This window comes from Monodelphis domestica, chromosome 5 (assembly GCF_027887165.1).
Source record: "Monodelphis domestica isolate mMonDom1 chromosome 5, mMonDom1.pri, whole genome shotgun sequence".
In the NCBI taxonomy this organism is placed as follows: domain Eukaryota; kingdom Metazoa; phylum Chordata; class Mammalia; order Didelphimorphia; family Didelphidae; genus Monodelphis; species Monodelphis domestica.
Window position 1 is genome coordinate 131,929,182 of NC_077231.1, and position 16,100 is coordinate 131,945,281.

Below are 16,100 nucleotides of genomic sequence, written 5' to 3' on the forward strand. Positions count from 1 at the left end.
CTGTCCTCAAAAAGCTAAAATTTCAATTAGAAGAGACAAAACAGGTTGGCCATTGGTGCCCCAGGAAATAAGTTTGGGTTTACAGATAATCACTATAGGGCTAGTTGCAAATAACCAGGGTCCATGGTGGGACTTGATATAAAGCATGATTTGATCTGGGGCCAATTAAATGGAGTGGGCTATGTAAGTTTGTGCACAGAAATTGGAAAAGTGTATATCTGTGTATGTATGTAGGCAGCATGAGAGATTCCAATCAAGATAACTGAATCCCATGGCAGGAGTTCTAAAGCTTAGTGCATTAAGTTCCCCAGGGACTGGAAACATGATTTCTGGAAGCTTCTAACAAATGAGAAAAATCATCAGAAGAAGCAAAGAAGAAGGTTTCACAAGAACCATGTGCTAGTCACAGTTCATAGAGGAGCCTGTGATCAACATAAAATGAACCTAGAACCATGGGAACCAGGAACCAGACTGGCTACCAAAATGAGAAGAATAGATTTATATCTGGAAAGAGAAGATAAAAGTTGAGTCTCCTGATTTGCAAGTTATACTTCAGACCAAATTATCTTTCTTATTCTTCTTCAGCCACTCATTCCATCTCTTTAGGTCTGTTGGCTCCTCTTTCTGCTTCATGAGGACATCAGTGCTAGATGAATGGAACCACATTTTCTGATTTGGAGTATGTTGATTCTTAGGTTCATATGGAAGTCTCATTGCTTATGCTTTGATTTTATCCATAGCTATTTGAGGAAAGTTTTCCTTACTTGACCCATCCTCTATTCAGGTTATGCAGTGTCCTTATTTCATTGGACAACATCCATTATCTTACCCTTCAATGAAAAACCTTTTTTGGCTTTCAAGAAAACATTTTGTTGAAATCATCAAAGAGGAGAGGTGAACATATATTTGAGAAACAATTTGAAATGCTCCTGGAGGTAAGATATATGGATCTTTTCAGCATCGAGCCAGAGACAATAGGGAACAATGAAGATGAACTATGGATAATGAAAGACAAAATGGTACCTGATTTCCTCCACAGAATTATTCCATTTGACCAGAAGCATATTGTGGCATTGTGGAAAGATCTATAATGACATACCTTAACAAGTAAAAGGTAGGTCGAATCAGTGAAGTTTTGCCACTGGTCCTGTCCTAATAGGTGGGCACCCTTAATTTCAAAACTTTTGAGATTCCAAGTTCCTGATAATTCTAGAAAGGCCATAGCAGGAGTCAAAAAATCAAGATAAATTCTCCTTTCACTCACATTGTGCAGTCTGGGGTTCTCCAGCAAGTCCAAAGCTCAGTCTGTTGGAAGTACTGTCCAAGTCCTCAATATGTCATGGTTTCAATGAATAGAAAAGAGAATTAGTAGCAAATTGTGTAAGGCTAATAGATGAAAGCACCCATAAAGGAAAGAGGTTGAATGAAGGGTCCATATCTTTAATGTGGTATAGCATAAAATCTTATCATTTTTTCATATCTACTATAATGGCAGATAATTCAGCAACTGCCAAGATGGTGAAGTGGGTACAAAACTTCCTCTCACAATACCACAAACAATCAAAAATAAATCCACAGAATCAATACATGTATTTTAGGGAAAAAAAATTTTGAACAGGTCTTATGTGAACTTTCTTTTTTTTTTTTTTAAAGCATCAGAATTCAATGGATTTATCAGGAAATTCTACTAGACATTCAAAGATCAACTAATTTCAATATTAAATCATTTGAAATTACAAGTAAAGAAAAAGTTTTACTGAACTCCTTTTATGAAACAAATATTACCTAAATGAGGAATAGTAAAAACAGAGAAAGAAAATTATTATAGGCCAATATTATTAATGAATATAGATGCAAAGATCTTAAACAAAATGCTAATTAGGAGAATAAAACAATATATCACAAAGATTACATACATTGTGACTAAAGTGGATATATACCAGGGAGTGTTTAAAATTAAAAAAAACTATCAATATAATTGGTTATATTACTAACAAAAGTATTTTTAAAAACATATGATTATATCAATGGATGCATGAAAAACCTTCCACAAAATACAGCACTCATTTCTGTTAAAAATACTGGACAGCATAGGCATGAATAGATTATTTCTTGAAATATCACAAAGCTTCTACCTAAATCCATCAACAAGTATTAACTGTAATGGGGTAGAAGCCTTCCCAATAAGATCAAGAGTGAAACAAGAACTCTCATTTTCACCAGTATTATTTAACTAGTATTAGAAATGCTAGCAATAGCATTAGGAGAACAGAAAGAAATTGAAGGAATCAGAATGTGCAAAGAGGTAACAAAACTATCTCTGCTACCATGGTAGTATGTGTAAAATCCTAGAGATTCAACTAAAATGTTAGTTGCACCTATCAATAATTTTAGCAAAGTAGCAGGATATAAAATACTCCGTGTAAATCATCAGAATTTTTATATATTGCTAACAAAGTCCTGTAAGAAATATAGAAATACTCAAATGTAAATAATCATAGGTACTATAAAATACTTGGCAGTGTACCAAGCAAAACAAACCCACCAACTGCATGAACATAATTATAAAACATTTTACATATAAAGTCTAATATAAATCACTGGAGAAACATTTATTGTTCATGGATGAGCAAAGCCAATGTAATCAAAATCACAATCTTACCTAAACTAATATATTTATTGAAATGTCATCCCAAACAAATTATGAAAAAAAATTATTGGGATAGAGGAAAATAACAAAATTCATTTGGGAGATCAAGAATATCAAAAGAATTAGTGAAAAAGTGAAAAAGAAGGAGGTCTATCAGTAGTTGGTTTTAAATTGTATTATGAAGCAGTAATTATCAAAACTATCTTATATTGGCTAAGAAATAGAAAGCTGGATCAATAGAATAGGATAAATACAAATAAACTATATTATAAGGTGATAATAGCCTTGTATTTGAGAAAAACAGATAAAGGTTTTTGAGATAAGAAATCACTATTTGGTCAATATTTTTGGAACAACTGAAAAGTGGTTTTGTAGAAACTAGGTATAGTACAATATTTTATGCCATTCTCCAAGATAAGATCAAAATGGATATGTGATCTAAGCATAAAAAGATATACCATAAGTAATTTGGAATAAAAGGGAATATATTACCTATAAATTTATGTATAGGAGAAAGACATTTTTTATTTGAAATTTTACCTATCTAAATAAAACAAGTATTGCCATATACAAAGAAAAAGGAGATTGTACACAAATGAAATCACATATTTAACTTATTTTTCTTCATATCTACATAATAAATTCCATCCACAAGTGTCCCAACCACTTTGCACACTCCCCACATCACAGAAGGTATCATCCAGGAGATAAACATGTTCAGACACCTTTCGGTTCACTCTTTGGAAAAAACATTCACATCCAATTTTCTTCCAGTATTATTTCTGTAGCTGTGTATAATGTTCTCTTGGTTCTATTCATTCCATTGTTAATTATCTCATATACCAAGTTTTTTTTTAATTAGCCTGCTCATTGCTTCTTATGGAACAGTATCATTCCATCACAATCTTATACCACAATTGGTTTAGCCATTCCCCAATTGATAGACATACACCCGATTTCTGATTTTTTTGCCACTACAAAGAGAGCTGCTATAAATATTTTGGGGAATTAAGGATTCTTTTCCTTTTTTTCCTTGTTCTTCTTAGGAAATAGACTAAGAAATGGTGGTTATAAGGATATTCATAATTTTACAACTCTATGAGTATAATTCCAAATTATTCTCCAAAATGGTTGGATCAGTTCACAATTAGGAGAGGAATTTAAGACTAAACAAGTGATCAAGAGAATTGTCAGATATGTAATGAATAGTTCTGAGTGCCTTGAATTGAAAAGGTTTTATACAAATAAAACAAATGTTGCTAATATTAGAAAGAAATCTGAAAATTGGGGGAAGTGTTTATAGAAAGCCTTTCAGATAGAGGTTTCATGTCTAATTTTTAAGAATAAAAGCCATCCCCTAATTGATAAATGGGCAAAAAAAAATGAACAGGCACTTTTTGGATGAAGAAATCAGTCATATAAAAAGTATATTAAAATTCTCTGAATTGCTACTGATTAGGGAAATATATACTCATACAATTTTGAAATATTATCTCATTCATCAGATTGGCTACTATGACAAAAGAGAAAAATGGCAAATATTGGAGGGGATGTGAAAAAATGGAGATACTAACTATTGGTGATGCTTTGAATTGATCCAATCATTTTGGAGACCAATTTGGAATCACACACAGGGAGTTATAAAATCATTTTTCCTCTTAGATCCAGCAATACCTTTGCTTGAATTGTTTCCCAAGGGTTAGGGTTAGGAAAAGGAAAAGAATTTGTATGTTCTAAAGCATTTATAGCAGCTCTCTTTGTGGTGTCAAAGAATTTGAATATGAAGAAATATCTATAAATTGGAGAACAGATAAATAAATTATGGTATATGACTGTGATGGAATACAACTGTGCCATAAGAAGTGATGACCAGGCTAATGAAAAAAAAAACAACTTGGGCAGAACTACATGGGTTAATGAACAACAAAATGAGTAGAACAAAGAAAACATTACACAGCTACAGCTTTAATATTTGAAGAATAACTTGTGAATGTCATCTCCAAAGAATGGAGTGAAAAATTGAAACATGAAAGATGTTTTAAATAGATAGATGGATAGATAGATAGATAGATAGACATATTATTCTCCTAGGTTCTACCTTCTATGATGCAGAGAAGAAAAGAAGAGATTGAGACACTAAATAAATTCTAATTAAAAAAAATAAAATTCAGCAATTCCCCAGAAATATTGGGTTAATTGATATTAAGGTTACAGAATGGTTTGGGCAAATGGAGCTTCCAATGAATTTACCTATTATAATAGGTAAGATTACAAATTATAGTCTGAACTAGGATAATGACCCACTCCATCTCCACCAACCAATAAATTCATCCCTATTTTCCATATTGACTGATTTATGACTTCGACAGGGGTACATATTGATGATATTACTCCTCTCTCCATATATCTTTGTTCCTTAGGTAGAAGCTCACCAAACATCTCATTTGCACAGGATTTCTATTTTCAATTAAGTGTTGTCCCCAGGGATGATGTTCAACTATAATCTTGTTTCTAACAGACTCCTAAAAGTCTGAAAATCTTCTACCTAATAATCCAAACTCAGGCATAGGGTCTATTATTCCCCTTATGCCTGATGTTAAGAATAGAGAAAATTTATGATAGATGTCCCCATATATCACCATAATCATATTGGAGGCATGTAAAGTTCTGGAAGAGGGGGAGTGGTACTAGATTCCTGATGACTCTCTGCTTCTTTTCTTGGTATTTTCTAAGCAGACAAGTAAGGGTCAAGCCAGTATCTCTTTTAATGACCCCATGTTTTAATAACTAAATTCATCATGTTCCTTTACATAAATCCTTTCTTTCTGTAGATAAAGTCTATGAAGACAATACCACTAAGGTCTGCATAAAATTGTGGAAGATCCTCCTGACCTCAATTTTCAGGAATGTATTTATTCAGTCCAGTAGAGAAATTGACACAGAAAGGCCCAACAGAAACACTTGTTTTCAGGAAGGCAGCTACAGTCCAGGAACTCAATTATAATGACCTATCATCCTGCCTCTGACCAGTCCCACACATTGAAACTTTGGACTCACTTCATTGAATGCTGAGCTGTCATATGTGAATATTCACTTTATATTATCTAAAGCCAGTTCTCCATGTAGCTTCCAATTTAGTTTTTCCAAATAATGTCACAACATGGGTACAAGCCCTTAACTCCTAACTCTTTTCTTTTTTTTTTTCTCTCTTCTTTTCTTTATTTTTCTTTACTTTCCTTAACCCTTACCTTCCATCTTGGAATCAATACTGTTTATTGGTTCCAAGGAAGAAGAGTGATAAGGGCTAGGCAATGGGGGTTTAGTGACTTGCCCAGGGTCACACAACTGGGAAGTGTCTGAGGCCAGATTTGAACCTAGGATCTCTTGTCTCTAGGCCTGGCTCTCAATCCATTGAGCTTCCCAGCTGCCCCCCTTCTAACTCTTTTCTATGTATTCATTTCCTTACTAAAATGTATTCTTTTTGAGGTCAGAATGTATTTGCTTCATATTATTTGAAGTTCACCTGCTTAACACCTTAATACCTACTTAAGGGATGTGTGTATTTGTTGTCATTATTATTCAGTCATTTCAGTCATGTCCAATATTTCATAACCCTATTTGGAGTTGTCTTGGCAAAGATACAACAATGGTTTGCTATTTCCTATTCTGGCTCATTTTACAAATGAGAAAACTGAAGCAAACATGATAAAGTGACTTGCCTATGGTCAAAGAGCTAGTGTCTGAAGCCAGATTTGAACCCAGGTTGTCCTGACTCAAGGCCTTATCTTCCTCCTCTGGGCACAAAGAAAGTGCTTAATATATGCTCCATCTAGCTGTGAATCTGTCTTCTATGAAATGGTTTTCTAAAGAAAAAAGAGCTTTTTAGTGACTTAGTATTGGATGACCACTCATTCTCAAATAGTGAGTGTCATCATAAGGCTGCCTGTATGTTAGAGTAAAATCATGGAATTCATACATCAGGACTGAACTCTCATGATTACTTTCCAAAATTACCAGAATAGAGATGTGATTCTATGTGGATACAAGGTGTCATCTTCCTCCTCCACCTACTCCTTTTTTCTATACATCTTCTGTCCTCTTAATTCTTCTTAATTATTAATATTATTATTGATTTTAGAATAAGCAAAATGTTAATTAGGAAAAATAAGTAATTCAAAGATTTTGGCTAGCTGATTCCTTAATTATTGAGGGGAGGGGAATCATTGAACTTTATTATCTGTAAAATTGTGATAAAGCTTGTCTGCTCCATTTCTTGTGATGTCAAACAATAAAATATAGACTAATTATTTACAGATTTTCAAAAAGAAGTCTATGTATTGTCAGTTAGTACTTTTTAGCCATTCTCTTCAGCTTAATTTGTACCTGAACAATTAAGAAAGGATCCAAAGGTCAGAACAAATTTTAAATAAATGACTTGCACTCTGACCTTTTACCCAGAAGATGAAAAAAAGTTTATTTGCCTTTGGATTAATAGAAAAACCTGTTCTGTTTAAATATTTAAGTAATATTTAAAGACTAAGGTAATTTGTTACCAGGACCACAGGCCTATGAAATATAATGTGCTACTATGCTTCATATTGTGTTCTTGTTGTATGTGCTCATTACTCTGCTTCCTATTACAAAGGCAAGTCTAGGAAAGTAGAAATCAGAGCAAATAAACTTGCTATGATGTACATATATTGTATGTAAAGAGAGAGCAATAGGGTTTACACATTCAATCTGTTAAGAGTGTCTTGAGAAAATATTAGGACTAAGCAGAGTTCCATAGTTCTTCAATCAATTTATAGTCACTGCCTCCACTCTCTATCCCCTGCCTAAGTTTTTCATCAGCTGCACTAGACAATCAGCTATACACACTTCTACCATTCATAAGCAGATGATAGACAAGTAGTCACAGCTTGGCCCCAGTTGCTAATAATCATTCTCTTCCTACACTAAATCCCTGTAATCACTGTGACTGAGATAGCTAAGTCATTAAACAATCATTCTTCACCAGGACCCATCCCAAACTCCCTATAGATGTCTACAGGAAAAATAGCAGGCAGACAAGTGGTTGTCTGTCCTTACCATAGGCTTTAACCATCTAATAGCTTTGAGCCCCCTACTGTCTACTGTCCCTTCCCTCTTCATCTTTTACCCAACCACAGTAGCAACAGAAAACTTCTCATACCTAATATGATCCCAGGCCAGTAGACTGTTATCTGTTATATTCATTTGCCTCTTAGTCTTAGTCAAGCAAGACTTTGTAATATATATATATATATATATATATATATAACCATATGCATATAAACCATATTAAATTATATATACATGCATATACATATAATTTAATATTGTATAATATATTTTCAACTCTAGTTATTTAAAATTAATTTCTATTTACTTCAAAATAAAATTTCCTTAGAAATTGTCCTTTTTTCTTCCAGATGAATTTTGTTACAATTTTTATTCACATACAAAATTAACTATAGATTAATTTGGGTCATTTAATTCTATGTCAGCATAGCTCAACCATGAATACTATGTAATTACTCAGATTTCTTACATATTTCTGAAAAAATGTTTTGCAGCTATTAATATGTGAGTCTTCTGTATAACTTCTAAATATTTAATGTATTTTTCAATATTAATAATATGTTCTATATTAATAGTATTTTCCTTTTAATATCTTCTTCCTTCTTTTCATTAATAATTGTCTTGGGTTTGTGGAAATCGTAAGCTCTCTTTTACTTATTCTCCCAACATTTCATGATGAATGCTATTTAAGTGAAATGCTTTTGAATGAAATGCTTTCCTAAGTGAAACAGAGTTTCATATCTGATCAACTAACTATATACCTTCCATTCTGTGTTATTTTCGCCTTCAGACCAACCTCCAGCCTCCTTTTGGAAAAGGGGTGGTGCCTTCTACTCAGGGTTGAACATTCTCACAGCTGATCATTTCCTTCATATCCATTGCATACCATTATGCAAATATCATTCTCAAGCCCATACCACTTGATTCCTTATTTTCATTTCCCTTCAACTCTCTTATCCCAAAGTATAAACCAAATAACCCCGCCCCAGCCCTTTCACTGTGCTTTGTGGAATGTCTGTTCCATAGACAGCCTTCCCTTTATCATAAATCTTTTCCTCTTGTATACCTTCATATTTTCAGCTATTAATGAAACTTGGCTCCCCCGATGGTGACACAACCTCCCTGTCTACCCTTTCCAGTATTGGCTGTACCTTCCCTCATTCCTCTCAACTGAGTGATTAAGTTGTGAAGTCTGAATACTCCTGGATTCATGAAAATCATCTTTATACCCAATAAAATCCTGGTAGTTATTTTTTACAGATCTCCAAGTTATTCCCCTTCTGCAATGATTTTTGTATACCTTTTCTCTTCCTTAACTTTTGCCCTCATACTAGGGTACTTCAACTTATACATTTATTCTCCCTCAAACACTCTAACTCAAATCCTCAACCTTCTCAATTCCTATGCCCCAGTCTTCCGTTTCATTTCAATAACACATAGAAATGATCAAATCCTTGGTCTTGCCAACACCAAAAGGTATATCAAGTTCAAAGTATTAAAAACTCCTCTTGTCCAAAGTTAACTTTCTGCATGTTACATAGCTTCTTCCCTCTTCTTTCTGTCTTTCCTTACTAAATCCTACCATTCATCCACAATATTACCTCTAATTCCTTGATCTCTCATTCCCTTCCCAGGCTATTTCCTCTATACTAACCATTCAATCCACTTTTTCACTATCTGGAGCCCTTGGAGAAACAATTCAGAGCTATTTTGTCCTACTCTCTAGAGTCTCTAGCTCCCTTATCATTTTATTGATGACATTCTGCCAAAAATTAGCCTTGAATCATTTCCACAATTGGTTGTCTTCACAGCTATCCTGATGCTCCTGAAGTTAGATGGAGAAAATCACACAACTATTGTAATTCGGTGCACCACAAACTTGTGTTACACAGTCTTAATTGATCCTTCATTGAAACTAGACAATATTACTATTACTCTATCATCAACTCACTATCCCACTCTATGAAGTGATTCTTCCAAACCTTTTTTACCCTTCTTTGAACTTCCCATAGGTCTCCCTTCCCTTACTATTCAGTTTATAAAATTGTCTCATATTTTGCAGGAAAAAAATAATGAAATATTTGCCTGGTGCTCTCTTCTTTGCCATTGTTCCTCATCTCATTGATTATATCTCTTCTGCCACTCTCTCTTCTGTAAAGCCTATATCACGTGATGAGATAAACTTACTCCTTATCTCAGCTAACCTTTCATCCTGCTCAACTGATCCAATCCTATTCTGTAACCTCCAACTCATTGTCCTCTCTGCCAGCCACGCTTTATTATTTGTTTTAAATCTCTTCTTGTTTGCTAGATCATTCCCTATTGCCTATAAACATGCCCATACCTTCCAAATCCTGGATTCTTCCATTCCTGCTATCATTTCATATCTCTTCTGCCTTTTGTGGCTAAACTCCATGAAAAGGCTGTCTATGATAGACTCCTACACTTTTCATGTCCCTACCTTCATTTTTAACCTCAGAGAAGCCAGAGAAGTCAGTAGTCAGACTGGAGGATGGAGAATGTTCCAGATATGAGGTATAACTAGAGAGAATATCGAGAACCAATAGATGGAGTATCTTGTTCATCAGATGTCAGATCAATGTCACTGAATCAAAGAGGACATGTCAAGTACCCAGGTGTAAGAAGACTGGAAGAGTAGGAGGAAATTATATTATGAATGATTCTGAATACCAAGCTGAACATTTTGCATTTGCTCCTGGAAGTAATAGGAAGCCACTAAAGCCAGTCTTTTAGAGGAATTTATCTATAAAAGCCAAAAGAGATAGTGGATAACATCAAGCAGGAAAGGAACGTTCAAGGGATTGTTTTTCAGAATGGGGGAAACATAGGCATGTTTGTAGGCAATAGGAAATGATTCAGTAGACAGCGAAAAATTGAAAATGAGTGAAAGGGGGATATCATAGGGACTAATATATTGAAGAATATGAGATGTTATGGAATCTGTTAAATAATTAAAGAGGTTAGACAGTAAAGAGTGGGGTCATTTATTCATGAGATAGGGGTGAAGCAGAAGATGGATGAAACCACCTGAGTGATAAATGAGGAAGAGGGAAGAAGAGGAAGTTCAGGGTGAATGGTCCCAACATTTTCTGGAATATATGAGGAAAGGTCCTCAGCTAAGGGGTTGAGGAAAAGGGAAAATCAGGGGCAGTTTGAGAGGGGATGAAATGATTAGAGAGAGCCACTTTGAAAGTTGGAATTGTGAGCTGATAAGAAAAGTACAGTAGAGTTGTTTAACAGTATTGAGGGCACAGTTGAGGTTACTTAACCTAAATTTGTAGTGGACCCAGTCAGAACAGTTGTGTGATTTTCTCTACCTTCAGTGAGGAGAATATATATAGGAATAAAAGTGATAAATGGTTGGAGAAAAATGAAGTTGGGGCTTAAAAGATCATTATCAGTGATATGATATGGACATAGTGATTTAAAATATGAGATTGAAACTTCTACTTCCAGAAGTCAAGATAGTAGAATAAGAAGTAATCTGAGATCACCCAAATCTACCTCCAAAAAAAACACAAAAAAGCTTCAAAACAAAATCTAGAGTGGCAGAACCAAGGAAAGAAAGAGTAAAGCAGATATTTAACTCAAGAAAATGTAGAAGGAAAAAGAAAGTACCTATCTCATCGAGATAAGAGGGAAGAGCAGTAGAATCTAAAGAATGAAGAGCCACCCAATACATATAGAGAAGCACAATGCATGCTGAGAAGTAGTCCACTACATTCAGCACCTGGAGAACTGGGAGTGAAAGGAACTGTCTAGTAAGTGTGGTGCCCAAGGGATTCAGAAACAAAAGGAGCAGTCTAGCCCATGCTGAGGATCAGTTAAATGCACTCAGCACCAGGAGAACCAAGAGGGAGAGGACCAACTAGTATAAGCACTCCAAGGGGAGCCTTCAAAGGAAGAAATAATCAGGAAAATGTGACATCCAGGTAAGATGCAGGTGAGAAGCCAAATTCAGCTCAATCCAAGGCATATAGCAGCATGGAAAGCCCAAGAACAGTATTCCCTCTATCCCATAAGTTGGTCTGAGATTCAACATATAGCCAAGGTTGTGAAAAAGTGACCCGACCACCATCAAATAAGAAAAGAAAAAGAAAAAGAAAAAGCCTTATCCTGGAAAATTATTTCAGCAACAGAGAACATCAAAATACAGGCTTGGAAAAATATAGCAATGCCAAAAGATAAATGTGTGGAGCCTCAGAGAAAAATGTAGAAGGATATAAAGCCAAAAAAGCTCCTTAAAGAGTTCCAAAATGTGATTAAAAAAACAATTAAAAAAGAGAAATAGAGGGAAAGTTGGGAAAGGAAGTAAGAGATAGATTCAATAGCATTGAATGAAAAGATTCACTGAAGAAAGTGATTCTCTAAAAAAAATGAAGTACAAAAGTTCAAGGGAGAAAATGGCTCCCTAAAAATTATAATTGAACAAATGGAAGCTAATGTCTCCATAAGACATCAGGAAATAAAATGAATTCAAAAGAAGAAAAGATGGAAGAGAATCTGAAATATCTCATTGGAAATTAATTAGCCTAGAAAACATATTGAGAACAGAAAACTTGAGAATCATTGGACTACCTGAAAGACATGACCAAAAATATAGCCTGGACTGTTGCAAGAAATAATCAGAGAAAAATTCCCATATGTTTTCAAGCAAGAAGACAAAATCAAAATTGAAAGAATCTACTTACTACCTTCTTAAGGAGATCCCAAACTAAAAATTACTAGAAAATGTGGCAAGCAGCCAGAAAAAAATTCAAATACTGTGGAGCCATAGTCAGGATTACAGAGCATCTAGAAGTGTCTACATCAAAATGAAAGCGGGCATGAAATATGATATTCTTCAAGGCAAAGGATATAGGATTACAAATAAGAATCACCTATCTATTTAAACTGAGTATAATGATCCAGAAGAAGAAATGGATATATTAAAATAAGCATTCCTAGCAAAATGATATAATCAGAAAAGAAAATTTGATGATCAAATTGAATACTAAAATGAAGTATATAAGCTAAGCAGAAAAAAGAAAACTTAAACTACTCGGTTGGATTAAACTAATTATATTCCTACACTGGGCAGTAATTAACTGGGATACTTAAGATAGCTATGATATAAGAAACACGTAAAGTACTTAAAATATTAAGATACTGTAGGTACTAGGGATCCCAGTGGGGTTAAATCAATCATATTCCTACATAGGAAGATGATAACTAAAAACTTAAGATTTCTATGATACCTAAGGAACTTGAAGTACTTAAGATATTTAAGGTGCTCAAAGGAATAAGTGGGATCAAACCGATTACCTTACTACATGTGAAAGTAATAATTAAGATATCTAAGATATCTATGATCCTGGAGCAACTTAAAATACCTAAAGTACTTAGGATACTGAAGATACTTAAGAAATTCATCAGTTTAAGGACAGTGAATAGGAGCATGCATAGACAGAGGGCAGAGAATAAATTGAATATGATGGAATTATATCCTAAATACAGAATTAAGGAATAAAAAAGAGGAACACACTGGAAAAGAGAGACAGGGATAAATCATTTCATTAAAACATCAATAAACTTGAGGGAAAGATAAGGAAGTATGATCATGCTTGAACCTTATTCCTATCAGATTTAGTATGAAGTGGGAATAATATCCATACTCAGTTGACTAGAGAAGACTCTCTTAACCTACAGGAAAGAAAAGAGGGAAAGGGAATAAGATAAGCAAGAAACAAAAAGGAAGATGAACTAGGGGTGTCAGTTGTCAGAAGCAAAATATTTGTCAACATAGAAAGTTTGAAAGGAAAGTAAGAGAAGGAAAAACAGGTAGAAAATTATATGAAAAGGAATACATTGTAATCACAATTGTGAATTTGAATGGGATGAAATCACCCATTAAATGGAATAAGATAGCAAAGTAGATTAAAAGTCAGAATCCCACAATATACTTTCTACAAGTAATATATTTAAAGTAAGGAGACACACACAGAGTACAAATAAAGGGCTAGAACTAAATCTATTAAAATTCAGCTAAAATTTAAAAAGTAAGGGTTTTTTATGATCTCAGAAAAAGCAAAAGTGAAAATTGGTCTAATTTAAAAAGAGATAGGGGAGAAAATTATATCTTGATAAAAGGTATTACAGACAATGAAGTAAAATCAGTACTGAATATATATTCGCCAAATGGCATAGGGTCAAAATTTCTAAAAAAGAAGTATTATAATTAAAGGAGAAAATAGACAATAAAACTATTTAGTAGGGAAAATTAACCTTTCCTCTCAGAATTAGTTAAATCAAACAAAAAAAAAAACAGGAAAGAAATTAAGGAGGAGAATAGATTTTTAGAAAATTCAGAGATAATAGACCTCTTGATAAGCAGCCAACTTTACAAAAATAACAATAAAATTGATAAATCACTGGCTAATGTGATTTTAAAAAGAAAGAAGGAAACCAAATTACCAGTATTAAAAAATGAAAGGGGTGAATGCACAACCAATAAAGAGGAAATTAAGACAAGTATTATGGGATTATTTTGTAAAACTATACATAAAATTCCTACAATCTAAGGGAAATTAAAAAATATTTTTAAAAATACAATTGCTCAGATTAATAGAAGAGATAATATAATAAAGAACCCTCTCTCAGAAAAGAATTGAATAAGCCAGCAATGAATTCTCTAAGAATAAAGGTCTATGTTCAGATGGATTCACAATTGATTTCTACCAAACATTTGAAGAACAATTAATTCCAACCTACCTAAACTATCTGGGAAAAGAGATGAAGAATTAATTCTATCAAATCTCATTAATGACACAAATATTGTGCTGATACCTAAACCAGAAAGAGGAAAAGAAAGAAAGAAAAAGAAATAAAACTATGAAATCATCTTCCTAATTAATTTTGATACAAAATTTTAAAATAAAATATTATTAAAGAAATTAGAGCAATGTGTCACAGAAATTCAATATTAGGAAAACCATTAGCATAATTGACCACATCAGTAGCAAAATCATATGATAATTTCAGTAGATGCAGGAAAGCTTTTGGCATGACACCACATTCATTCCTATTAAAATCACTAAAGAACTTTGGCATAAATGGAACATTATTTAGAATGATAAATAGCATCTCTCTAAAACCATCAGCAAGCATTGCCTGCAATGAGGATAAGCCAAAAGCTTTCCCATTAAGATTAAGGATGGAACAAGGATGCCCATTATCAACACTATTACTCAATATAAAACTAGAAATTCTAGCTGTAATAGTAAGAGAAGAAGAAGAAAAAATAAAATGGAGGAGGAGGAGAGGGAAAGAGAAAGGAAGGCAGGGAGAAAGGAAGGGAGAAAGAGAGAAAGGATAAAGGGAGTAATGAAAGGAGGAAGGAAAAAAGGTAGGAAGGAAGGGGAAAAAAGAAGGAAGGAAAGATGGATAAAAGATGGATAAAAGAAAGCAAGGAAGGAGTTAAAATAGGCAATGAAAAAACACAATTCTCATTCTTTGCAGATCATATTATAATCTTAGATCTTAGATATTCCTAGAGAATCACCAAAAAAAAAATTAACAACTTTAGCAAAAGTTGCAAGAGTTAAATAAGCCCACATAAATATAAATCAGTATTTTATACTACCAATAAAGTCCAACAGCAAGAGACAGAAAAATAATATATATATATATATATATAATGTAGATAATATAAAATGCCTATAAATATACCTGTCAAGACAAACCAAAGAAATATATAAATACAACTACAAAACACTTTACAAAAATAAAGTCAAATCTAGATAGTTGGAAAGTATTAATTGCTCCTGGGTAGACCAAACCAATATAATAAAATGCTAATTCTACTTAAATTAACCTACTTATTCAGCACCATAAGAATCAAACTACCCAAAAGTTATTTCATAGAGCTAAAAAAAATAAGAAAATTGATCTGGAAGAGCAAAAGATCAAGAAATCAAATAAATTAATTTTTAAAATGAAAGAAGATGGTGTAGTTCTACCAGATATCAAATTGTATTATAAAGTGGCAACCATCAAAACAATCTGGTCTTGGCTAAGAAATAGAGCAGTAGGTCATTGCAACAGATTAGACACTCGACACACATTAGTATATGACAATAGTAACCTAGTGTTTGACAAACCTAAAGATCCAAACTTTTCAGAGAATAACTCACTATTTAACAAAAACTGCTTGAAAATGGGATAATGGTATGGCAGAAATGAGGCATAGACTAATACCTTGTGCCATTTATCAAAATAAAACCAAAATGGAAGCATGATTTAGAAACAATGAATGAGACCATAAAAAAATTAAGGGAACACAGAATAGTTT

At 33.4% G+C, this 16,100-nt stretch overlaps 1 protein-coding gene across 4 annotated transcripts in view; it reads left to right on the forward strand.

Annotated features, from left to right (window-relative positions):
• LOC100618576 (solute carrier organic anion transporter family member 1B1) overlaps positions 1-16,100 on the forward strand; it is a 104,988-nt gene that overhangs the window by 17,718 nt on the left and 71,170 nt on the right. Inside the window, exon 2 of one of the 4 annotated variants that reach the window (XM_056799344.1) lies at positions 785-1,114. The exons of the other annotated variants lie outside the window; for them this stretch is intronic. The gene's annotated coding sequence lies outside the window, so the exon portion shown is untranslated. The remainder of the gene's footprint in view (positions 1-784; positions 1,115-16,100) is intronic. 4 annotated transcript variants of the gene reach the window in all.